General features: G+C 47.2%; 1 protein-coding gene across 3 annotated transcripts in view; it reads right to left on the reverse strand.

The window, feature by feature from the left end:
* Positions 1 to 8,501, reverse strand: part of CDH5 (cadherin 5) — a 31,864-nt gene extending 23,363 nt beyond the window's left edge. For all 3 annotated transcript variants that reach the window (XM_064159931.1, XM_064159930.1, XM_064159929.1), the window contains exon 1: positions 8,376 to 8,501. The gene's annotated coding sequence lies outside the window, so the exon portion shown is untranslated. The remainder of the gene's footprint in view (positions 1 to 8,375) is intronic.
* Positions 8,502 to 11,813: the final 3,312 nt, after the last annotated feature.

Below are 11,813 nucleotides of genomic sequence, written 5' to 3' on the forward strand. Positions count from 1 at the left end.
TGCCAGAAGAGCTGAGGGCACACAGTGGGATACGGCGAGAAGGGGAACTGGGGAAGGTCTTCAAACTCTGGTAACATTACTTAAAAAAACAGTGATGTGTGCAAGCTGGGTGGTTTTGGGTTGCATTTTCAGGCATGGTTTGTGTCGGGAGGTTATTCAGTGTTCCTTTTGTTTCTTCTTAAGGCCTTCTTGTCACATGTCCTCAGGAGCACACAGTGATTCATTCTGAGCACAGCCCTGCCTGAGGACGCTGGGCTGCCTCTTCATTTCCAGATTATTGAGCTGATTTAAATGGGCCCAGGGCCTGACTACCTGCTATTATAGTTTTGATTGTCCTTATGTCGATTTTATGCATCTGAAAAGTGGTTCCCACTGATGACTAAACAGTCAGGAGTGCAAAAGCCTACCTGAAAACTCAGTATAAATTGACTTTTTATATGCATGGTAGTACCTCTGAGCAAATAGCCACTTTGATGACTAAACAATCTGGAGTGCAAATGCCTGCCTGAAAACTGATTGTGAAATGACATTTTATACCTGTGATAGTAGCTCTGAATGAAGAGCCACTTCAGCAATATCTTAACTAAACCTGCTACTTAAACAGGTCCAGCACATCACTCAGCATTGTGAGAGCACTCCTGAGTGCATTTGGTGCTGTTCAGCTCCTAGTGTTAATGCTGCAGCACTGGATCAATGCAGCTGAGGAGATCACAGAACCATAAATGGTACAGGTTGGAAAGGACCTCAGGAGATGACTGAGGTGCCCAGTGACAGTGGCCACAAACTGAAGGTTTGCTACAGGGATAATGTGTTCAGAGCTTTTCCCACCTGCCCTTTGCTTCTAGATGAAACCTTCATACCAGAGAGGTTTCCCAGTGCAAAGCTTCAGCTGAGGAGTTCTGATGAAGGACAAGTCCCCATCCTTTGAGGAACTGCTTGCAAGAAGTATGAGTTCTTTACATTTCTTTTTTTGTAAGCACAATGGAGCTGTGTTTACAGTAGATAAGATTATTTCTTTTCCCCTGACATTTTCCTTCAACCAAAGCTCAAGAGCACAAGTATCTGTCTTGAGCACAGGTCACAGTAATTGCTATTTACTGTGCTAGAAGTCATCTGGAGCAGGGGACCCACGTCCAGCTGGCTGTGTGCTCTGGCCCTTCTGTCCAGGTGATTCTGCTGGATAACTGAATGCATTTATATTTCCTCTGAACATCCACTTTGAGGCAGATAAGGAAAGCAGTTCCACATACACAGATCTCTTCTGACTGGGCAAGAGGCTAAAAACCCAGGGTGTGTCTGGATCTGGTCTGCTTTGCAATTAGTATTCAGTTCTTTATTGGCTTTTAAAAAGCCAGTAAATACTGAATACTAAAGCCAAATGTCAGTTCATTCTTCTCTATTTCCTGCCCTTATTGACCTAGACTTCCAGACCAGGCTTAATTAACTCTGAGACCTTTTCTGCCCACCCCTCCAGTTAGTCTTTTCCTGGACTGCTTCCTTTGTTACCATCTCCCATATGTTTTGGGGTGATACAAATGATATTATTAGTGCTCTTATGAATTTACAATGAGCCTTTCAATGGTTTTTGCTTGCAGCTTAGATCTTTGTCAAGAAAAATCTTGTTTTGTCTTTCTTGAAATCCAAATAAAAATTAGGGGAGCAAATTCCCAGCTGCTAAAGGGACCTGGGAGGTCTGAAAAGTCAGACCTCAGGCGGAGAGAAACTTAAAAAGCTGAGGGAAGCTGTTGTGTTCCTGACTTCTTTTCTGCATGGAACTGTTCCCATCTGGGAGTGCCTGTGATTTGACAGAGCACAGTGTTGTGTTTTGCTCCACTATCTATGTGCTGTCTTGAGCAGGTCGTTAGGCTGATGAATTTTACAAGCCCAGTTCAGAGTCGCTGGGGGAACCCACACCCGAGTAGAGACTGCTTCATGAAGCAGATTGCAGCCGCAGGCAGCTCAGCATGTGAGAGGAGTGATGCCCTTGCAAGGCAGGCCCTGCTTTTCTTTCCACCTGGTAGGAATGCTTTGTTGAAGTGACACAAGTGAGAGCCAGGGGCTTCTAGCTAGGTGACTGGAGTCATTTCTGCTCACAGGTCTGCTCAAGCCAGCGCCCAGCATCTAGGCTGGTGGCTGCTGCCCTGCTGGGGCTCAGTGCAGTGAGCACAGTCAGGGAGCAGCCTGCAGCCCCCTGGGAGCTGACAGCTTTAAAGCAACCTGATTGTTTGGGAAGTTCTTCTTCACAGCAGTGCTGCACTTGTGGGTTTGCTGCCTAGATCCAAAACACAGCTGGAGATCTTTCTTAAGCTGGAGTGGGATTTTTTTTCCACCGTCCTTAGTTAGTGGCTGTGTAAGTAGAACTTTTAGTTCTCCCACAGCTCGCGTTTTAATCACAGCCACTGAAGCCCCTTTCTTGTGGGGAAGGAGGTCTTCCTCTTCATGTGAGGAAGCCAGAGATCAATCCATACTTCTGTGAGATGGTGACCCAGCTCACCAGCTCAGGGCAGGAAAATGATGCAATCTGTTCCAAAGAGAAACGTGACTCTTTCTTCCTGTGTGAAACTTAGCTCATCTCCCAGTGCAGTTAGTGGAGGGTTCCGTATCTATTCTGATCCCAGACTTTCACCAGGGCAGCTGCTGGCAAACCCAGTGTGCAAAGCAAACGTGGTGCTGCAGGTGACAGAGCCCTGCAGCAGCCTTGTCACTGTCCAGTCCACCTTTGTGTCACTGTAAAACCAACTCAGCACAAAAACCATTTCTGCCTCTTTTTCTTTTTTGGTGCCCTTTGCTTTCTGCCCTCTCTTCTGCATTTCTCTGCTGGCTCCATGTTTTAGGTGGGGTGCACTGCTGGTTTGGGTGATTCTAACCTAAATCAACAACACTGAGCAAACAGCCAACGTGTGGCATTCCGCTGGAGGTTTGGATTCGTTGATTAGATGGTGGGAAGTCTGATACCTCTTTAGTGGTAGTAACTGACTGGACTAACCCTGACATGATTAGTCTGCTCTCCTGCAGACAGATCACACATACCTAAAAGATAACGAGAAGAAAAGCTAGTAAGACACTGAAAGTCTCTTCTGAATTCAGGTCTAGGCCTGCAGGTAGGCCACAAAGAGAATGGAGAAGCTGACCTAAAACTGTGCCAGTGAAGGTTCTGCCAGTGAAGCTGAACCCATCACAGGAACAGCTCCCATCAATGGCAGGATTTCCTATCATTTGCAGGAGAGCAGCCTTAGGCCCTTGGTCTCCTTTAGCAGTATGTTGTAAGGGAGACTTTCCACTCCTGGAGGACTTCCACCACACAGATTCGTAGCAGATAGCATCATAAAAGGAAGGGGAAGAGGAAGACTGATCCTACCAAAGTGTGGCTTAGGAATGTAGACAAAGGCAGGAGAAGCTGAACTGCATCCTCCAGACACACTGTGGCAGTGGAATTTCCCTTTGACACTGTCATACACAATAGGGAGAAGAGTCTGTGTGTACTGTAGATAAACCACCTTGCACCCTGTGAACTTTCCCAGGTGGCAGAAGGACCATTCCAGGTGTTCCTGGTGGGCTTGAGGAGAGAGGAAAATGCAGAGAAATGGCTTAGTACAGCCAGGGCAGAGCCAGATGGGCTGCTGATGTTTTGGGAGTCTGGTGGTGTGCTTCTGACTCCAGTGTGTGACAGAAACAGGGAGCTCTTCCTCCTGACGTTTTGGCAGAAGAGAGGGGTGAAAGCCTGCAGGAACGGGAGGGGTTTTGTGCCAAGAAGGCAGGGAACATAAAAATGATCTCCTTAGATTTTGAAAGATAAAGAATTGAGAGCACTTCTCCTTGTGGCCTATCTGTAACCCAAGTGGTGCTCTGTAACTCTTTGTGTTCCAGCTAACATCAGGATGTTACAGAGAACTTCCTTAAAATACTCAGTGAAATCTTCAATTCAAAACCTGCCTAGTTCCAGAGAATCACAGAATCAGTAAATAATGATGGTTGGAAAACCCCTCTAAGCTCATCCAGTCCAACCACCACCCCACCACCACCAGGGCCACTAAACCATGCCCACAGGTTTCTTGAACACCTCCAGGGATGATGACTCCACCATCTCCCTGGGCAGCCTGTTCCAATGCCTCACCACTCTTGCAGTGAAGAAACATTTCCTAGTATCCAGTCTAAACCTCCCCTGGTGTAGCTTGAGGCCATAACCTCTTGTCCTGTCAGTAGAGACTTGGGAGAAGAGGCTGACACCAGCCTCACTCCAGCTTCCTTTCAGGTAGCAGTAGAGAGGAGGCTTTCTGACACACCTGGTGTTCAGGTGCGAGTTCAGAGAGGAGTGAAGCTCACTGAGTGGCAGGGCTCGTTGTGTTCTGGTGCTGAAGACCTGTAACCAGATTCTTCACAGATTTTTACTCATTTGCTTATGTTCCAAGTCCAAAGTGACTGCAGAATCAGGAGGTGGTTGGCACATGCACATTCCTTTTCCATGTCGTTGTTCCCAGTGCTGTTGGTGGGGTTCCTTGGTTTGCAGTGGGCTCTGTACTTCGAGCAAGGAGAGACCTGGAGCAGGATGCCTCCAAATTTCTTGGCAGCAAAAGTGGTGGCTTCTGCTCAGGAGTGTAGCAGCAGTGTTGTCTGCTCTGTTTGCAGTAGAAATATGCCTGCAGGGGCCCTTCAAAGAGAAGTCTGCAGATGGATCAGGCAAATGCTCAGCTGTCCAGTTCTGGATTTGCTCCTGATCACATTCTGATCAGCTCTTCAAAGGCACGTGTGGGGAATTGCTTTACCTTGGTGCTTGTGAGCTGGGCACCTCTGTCTCAGTCTATCTCCAGCTGACACAAACAATCACTGTCTGCTGTGTTCTGTGGTAGGAGGGGAACCAGTCTTGGCAGGGCTAAACTTTGAGGGATTTTTGATTTGTAAACCCAGAAGGATAACAAAGGGGGAAATGTTTGTTTGTTTGCACACACCAGTGGCCAACGAATTTCCCCCAAGGACAGAGAACCTCTTACTTTCCTTTTGACACTAACGTTTGGACCTCTGATTTAAACTTCTAGAACCTGAGCAATACCCAGACTGGTGAATACCTGATAAAAATAACCAGGAAGGTAGCTTGCAGACAGGAAGCTGCTAGAGATAATCAGGGAACCTCTTCCTTAAGAGAAAATATAAAGTATTAGCGGAGCTGATTCTGGAGTTCTGCAGACAAACCCCCTGACAGGGAGAAAGGCTTTGAAAATAGTGTTTCTGTTTTTCATCTGAAATGTTAATTGGAGCAATGGATTGATGGGTGCACAGTGAAGGTCTTTGTTCCCTGAGCACCCTAAATCAGAGGAGCTTCACAGCCACCCCAGTGCTTTGTACCTGTATCCTGTTTTCAGCTGTTTCTCTCAACAGAGGCAGGATGTGAGGCAAGCCTGGCAACAAACCTGCTCACTGTTCGGGCAGAAGGTCCTGAAGGAGACTGGAACGTCTCTCCCGGAAAGAAAGACTGAGAATTGGGGCTTTTTAGTCTAGAAATGATCAGCCTGAATCACAGAACGTTAGGGGCTGGATGTCATCCAGTCCAAAGCCCCTGCCAGAGCAGGATCACCTAGAGAAGGTCACACGGAAATATATCCAGATGGGTCTTGAAAGTCTCCAGGGAAGGAGACTCCACAACCTGTCCAGGAAGTCTGCTCCAGGGCTCCCTGACCATGAAGAAGTGTGTCCTCAAGTCGAGGTGGAACCTCCTGTCTTCCAGCTTGTACCCGTTGCTCCTTGTCTTATCACAGGGCACCACCAAGAAGAGCCTGGCCCCTTTGTCTTGACACCCACCCCCCAGGTATTTATAGACAATGGTAAGATCCCCTCTCAGCTTTCTGGGACTCAGCAGCCCCAGGGCTCTCCTCAGTGCTGATCAATACTTAAAGGGTGGGTGTCAGGGGGATGGGACCAGGCTGCATTCAGTGGTGCCCAGTGACAGGGCCAGGGGTCACAGGCACAAACTGGAACACCAGAATTAATTTAAGGGTGACAGAGCCCCACAGCAGGCTGCACAGAGAGGTGGTGGACTCTCCATCTCTGTAGACATTCCAAACCTGCCTGGATGTGTTCTTGTGTGACCTTGGCAGGGGGATTGGTCTGGATAATCGCCAGAAGTCCCTTCCAGCCCCTACCACTCTGTGTTTCTGTGGTGCTGTACAAGGCTGCCTCCGTGGCACTGAGCCTGCATTTAGTGCTGTGCAAGCGCAGACTTGTAGCTATTTCATTTGTTTTCAAATGTTTAAGGAACAGTTTAATGATCTTGTGGTAAAGAGCAAAGCTTTGGGGGATGCTTCTTGTTGCACTGCAGTGCAGCTACAGCACTGTGAAAAGCAAAGCCCAGGTCTGTGGGCAAGGCAGGAGTGATTTGTTAATTGTGTTTATCTTTTGCTTTCAAATTAATTTGCTTTATTGGTTGTAAGTTCCCATTCTCCTCTGTAGTATACTAGACTGTTCTATGGCTTTCATACCCTAGATTAATCCTGTGTCCTTTTCTCCTGTTGGCCACCCTTTATTTAAGGATAAAAAGTACCTCCTGGAGGTACCAGAGATAAATTGCAAGTCAGCATTTCTGTGATTTGTTTCTGCTATACTGGTGGTTGTTACAAGGCACAAATTAACCTCAGATGAGGAGCTTCTGTAAATCATTGAAGTATCCTTGCTTTTGTCTCCTATTTTTCTCCTGCCTGAACATCTGTAACACTGTGTGCTTTTACAAATGCTGATGTCATGATTTATAATCAGGAGAGGCAGGCACACATTGATTAACTGCACCTTTGTTAGCTGCAGTAGCAACCAACTTTGAATGTTTTCAGTAGCTAAGAGCAGAGCAGGTTTTCTTACAGAAATTAATCTCCTTCCATATCTTTCTTTCTATTTCCACCCCCCCCTGCATTTCTTCCTTTCCTTTATCTTTATTACAGTGTGACAAGCAGCACAGCAAGGTGCTGTGCACGTTGACAGCTCTGCTATTGCAGGATAGAGTTCTTACAGAAAAAGCAGTATCACTTCATCTCTTATGCATAAATGCTTTGTCTCTGCAAGCTCCACAGCAAACTTGTTAGCTCCAGGGACTTGCTACACAATCTTTAGGATAAGATAAAAGCCTTTTCCACCAACTTCTTGTATCAAGCCACTGCTCATAAAGTACCTTGTCAGGAAAAAAAAAACACCTTCTTTTTGGACCACTGAGATCAAGAAACTCCTAAAATCATAATTGCTGAAGGGGATGTAAAGCCTGGTGGTCTAGGGCTAGAATGCTAAAGTAGAATCACAGAATCAGTCAGGGTTGGAAGGGACCACAAGGATCAACCACTTCTAACCTCCCTGCCGTGGGCAGGGACACCTCACACTAGATCAGGCCTCATCCAGCCTGGCCTTAAACAACTCCAGGGATGAGGCTTCTACCACCTTCCTGGGCAACCCCTTCCAGGCTCCCACCACCCTCATGGTGAAGAATTTCTTCCTAACAGCCATTCTGAATCTCCCCATTTCCAGCTTTGTTCCATTCCCCCCAGTCCTGTCACTACCTGACAGCATAAAAAGTCCCTCCCCAGCTTTCTTGTAGCCCCCTTAAGATACCTAAAGGCTACAATGAGGTAACCTCGGAGCTTTCTCTCTAGATTGAACAGCCCCAACTCCCTCAGTCTCTCCTCATAGCAGAGCAGCTCCAGACCTCTGCTCATCCTCATGGCCCTTCTCTGGACACCTTCCAGCACCTGAGCCACTTTAAACTTGAGATGTAAGAGACAAAGTCCCCCATGTGTTCATGTCCACTGCCCTTGAAGCCTTGACCTGATTTCATAGCAGGAGGGATGTGCCCAGGCTGGCTGCTGGACACGATGGCTTTCACCTCCTCTTGGCACAAGAAAGTCACGGCTTCTTAAAGACAGACACTGAGGCAGCCTCTGCTTTGATCAAACATTGACCCAAGCACATGGCATGCTCCTGCCCATCAAAGCAGCACTGAGCTGTGCCTAAAGGCTTCAGAGATGTCACTTGCAGTATCAGTTCTGTCCCTTTCCCATTGTGAGTGAGCAGCCACAGCATAATCTAACCACTACAAATCAGGACCACAAAAAGAGCAGAGAACAGCTCTGCCTTTAAACAACCTGGGAATATCCTACAGCCCGAGAAAGCCAGAAAGTGGCTCCCTTCCAGTGCCAGCTGCAAGCAGCTCTGCTTTGTCTGCGCTAAGTTTGGTTTAAATGTTGTCAGTGTTAGGCCCAGGTGATTCTGTGGATATGGATAAAATTCATAGTCTGTCTGCTCACATTTCTTAAAGTTAAGGCATTAGAAGAGAGGTTTTGGTCAGGTAAAAAGCCTTTGAAATGAAGTTCATAGGTGAGAGACAGCAAATAACCATTCACCCTTACCTGAGCCAGAGCCAGCGGAGCTTTGTTTCGTTCCCAGGTCAGGCAAACTGAAACCAAGGATATCCCAAAATGTTCAAGCAGGAGGCAGAGAATGAAGATCAAATAGAAAAATCCACTCCAGTCTTCGTTAAGCAATACTGGGAGTGTTCAGCTCTTCAGTCTCCAAGGTTTTCCAGCTGGGAGTCAACCTTTTCCCATCCTGCATCCCGGTATCCTGTTATTGTTCCAAGTCTTAGTAATACAGTGAGAAAAGGGAGTGGAGGAAACAAGATAAACTTAGCCTTATTATTGCCATACCAACTTATTTGTTACTGGTTCTAATGAAGGAGCTGAATGAAAGGAAACTGGCTGAAAGAGAAACACAAAAGTTGGTAGGGTATTTAGGATTGTTTTAGAGAGAGTTTTAGGGGTTGGCAGACATGTGAATGGGGACTTTAAATAGTGTCTGATATTTGAGCAGCACAGGCTCTGCCTGGTTTGCACAAACATCATTTCCAAAGCAGTTTGGAGATTTCCTATCTGTAAGAATATTTTTTATACCTGCAAGCAAAACAAAGTTGGAGCCCTCCTATGAACGAGACCAGGTTCCTGCAAAGCTCTGTCAGTGCTGGCTGCAAAATGAAATTGAGCAGGATCTTTCCCAGGTGCAATTAGAACCCCAGAAGCAAGACGGTGTAAGTCAGCCTTCCAGAAGGAGAAAACGTTTGTAACATCTTGATTATGGTTAGTTTTCAGTCTTGAGCCCACTCAGGGCAGATTTAGCTTTGTGGTCATAGCTGAGGCTGGCACACCAAAGCCCAGGCTGGAGAGTCTCTGGTGGTGTTGCCCACATCAGGCTCACATCAGCACGTTGAGCCCACGCTGCGGAGCCAGTGGGCTTTGTCACAGTCTAGCCAGAGTGCCCAAACCCTTCTGTGAGGCATTCTTCAGTGCCACCTGCTGTATTCTGACCCTGATCTGTGTGCAAAGACTGAATGCAAGCAAAGGTCTTGCCCTGGCCTTGCAGAGGAAGATTTGTACTAAATAATGCCAAAGGAAGCCTGAGGAGTGTGGGACCTAACTACAAACTCCCCTTGTTTGAGACCAGTTGTAATAAATCATAGAATCATAGAATGGTTTAGGTTGGAAGTGACCTCAAAGATCACCCAGTTCCGATCCCCTGCCAACTGGCAGAGGGGAGATTTAAACTAGACGCTAGGAAGAAGTTCTTTCCAGTGAGGGTGGTGAGACACTGGCACAGGTTGCCCAAGGAGGTTGTGGAGCACAGAATCACCCAATGATCTTTGATCACATTGGGTGATTCTGTGCTCTACAGTCTCCCTGGGAGTGTTCAAGGCCAGACTGGATAAGGCCTTGAGCAACCTGGGCTAGTGGGAAGTGTCCCTGCCTATGGCAGGGGGTTGGAACTGGCTGAGCTTTAAGGTCCCTTCCAACCCAAACCATTCTATGATAAATTCTCTCTTGCCTCTGTTTGGCACTCCAGTCCAGCACAGGTGATGGCATCAATTTCCCAGCTGCTGGAAGGCTGAGGCTGGTTAGACTGTTACACCTTTTACGATGTCCAGCAGCAAAGATGAATGGCTTTTAAAAAGTGAGATGTGTTAATTATTCAGCAGAGTAAAGCAACTAATGAGGGGACCTTTCTCAAAGTCTTGTGTGAGGAGAGCAGCCAGGGTGAAGTCTCCTGACAAGAGAAGCCATTCCTGTGCCGTTGCTGAGAGGAGAGCAGGGAGGTTGCTGATAGGGTTTTGCAAGGAACTGGCAGTTATCTGGTAGGATGCAGCTCAGTGATAATCTGAAGTTCACAGCAGATCACTGCCCCAGAGATGATTTACTGTTGCAGATTACTTCACTTGCATTTCCAGCCGTTGGGGAGCCTTTGATGTCCACAGCTGTGGGGTTGGAAACAAGCAAGCTGTTGAGCTCATCTAAACAGAGTGGGAAGCAGGGAGCCCTTCACCTGCACTGCTCAGAAAAGGTAAAGGGCAAACCCCTGTTTTCTCTGTGTGTGCCCCAGGGCAGCAGGCCTGGAGTAGCAAGGGCTGTTTAGATGCCTGCTGAGTGAGCTGTTAGTTGACTTATTTTACCTGAGGAGAAACCCAAGGAAAGCAATGAGAGAGTTTCTCAGGGCTCTTCAGCATGCTGTGTTCCAGAGGCACTGAACACCACTCACAAGCTTCGAGGAAGATATTTTCATTTACATCTAGGAACCTCATTGAGTATCTCAGCACCTTCCAAGTTATGCCTTACAGATTCCATCACTGCTGAATGGATTTATTAATCCTTTCTGGCTACAAGGAAATGTCCATGGACATTTTAACAAATAAAGATTGTTTAGTCTGGAGAAAAGTAGGCTAAGGGGAGAGCTCACTACAACTGCCTGAAAGGAGTTTGCAGTGAGGTAGAGGTTGGTCTCTTTTCCCTAGGATCAGGAGACAGAATGAGAGGAAATGGCCTGTGGTCATGGCACCTGGGGATGTGGTTTAATGGCCATGGTAGTGTTGGGTTGACAGTTGGACTTGATGGTTTTGGAGGTCTTTTCCAACCCAAGCAGTTGTATGACTCTGTGACTCTTCTGACAATAGCTTTTGGTTACATCTTGTTTCAGGGTTCACTGCAGTGCTTGTTTGCTGTCCCATCTATGAAGTTCTCCTCAAAGAGCTGGTGGAAAGCAGAGGTGTAGGAACAAGTTGGTTGCTTTCCCAACTCTCCCAAAGTGCAGCCAAGCTGATCAAAGAGCTCATGCCTCTCTCTGAGCGAGCATGGGGCTTTTCTTTGCAACCACCTCTAGTTACAGTGACTTTCCACATGGTTAAGGGGCACAGCCACCAAGTGCAGCAACAGCTATTGACACAGCTGCAGCACAGGGTGTTTTATTTGCTTAAAAAGTCATCCTGACAGCGGACTCTCACTGGAGAAGGGCTTTGCACTTGGCAGCAGAGCCAAGAATGCTTTTGTAACAGTTCATCCAAGTCAGACCTAGCAGCCTGGCTTGCTGCAGCAGCACGTTACAGGCACAGTGCAAGGCAAGGTCTGCCAAGACGGAGATCCAGTCGCAGCAGCAGTCCTTGTGTCAGGGCTTTTATGACCACCAAAGAACTATGGTAGGGCAGAGCTGAAGCTTTCCTTCAGTTATTAAACCAAACCCAAGCCACTACTTTTGACAAGCTCAGGCCATCATTGTAAAATCTCTCCTGTTTGCAGTGTGCAGTTGTTTCTGTCTGTTGTCTGAAGCCTCTCGGGAAGAAGCTTTGCCTGAAGTTTGAAACCCACCAGTCAGAGCTCCATGTGGGGAGCAGAGTCTCTGCAGGACATGGTGTTGTTATTTCTGGGGCTTTAATCAGGGCAGTGCAGTGCTGTTAGTCATTTCCATTTGGAAGCTGTTTTCCTTTTTGTCACAGATTGAGGTGCGCATCCTGGAGTGGGTCTGACTCAGCT

Source organism: Pogoniulus pusillus, chromosome 20 (genome assembly GCF_015220805.1).
Source record: "Pogoniulus pusillus isolate bPogPus1 chromosome 20, bPogPus1.pri, whole genome shotgun sequence".
NCBI lineage: Eukaryota > Metazoa > Chordata > Aves > Piciformes > Lybiidae > Pogoniulus > Pogoniulus pusillus.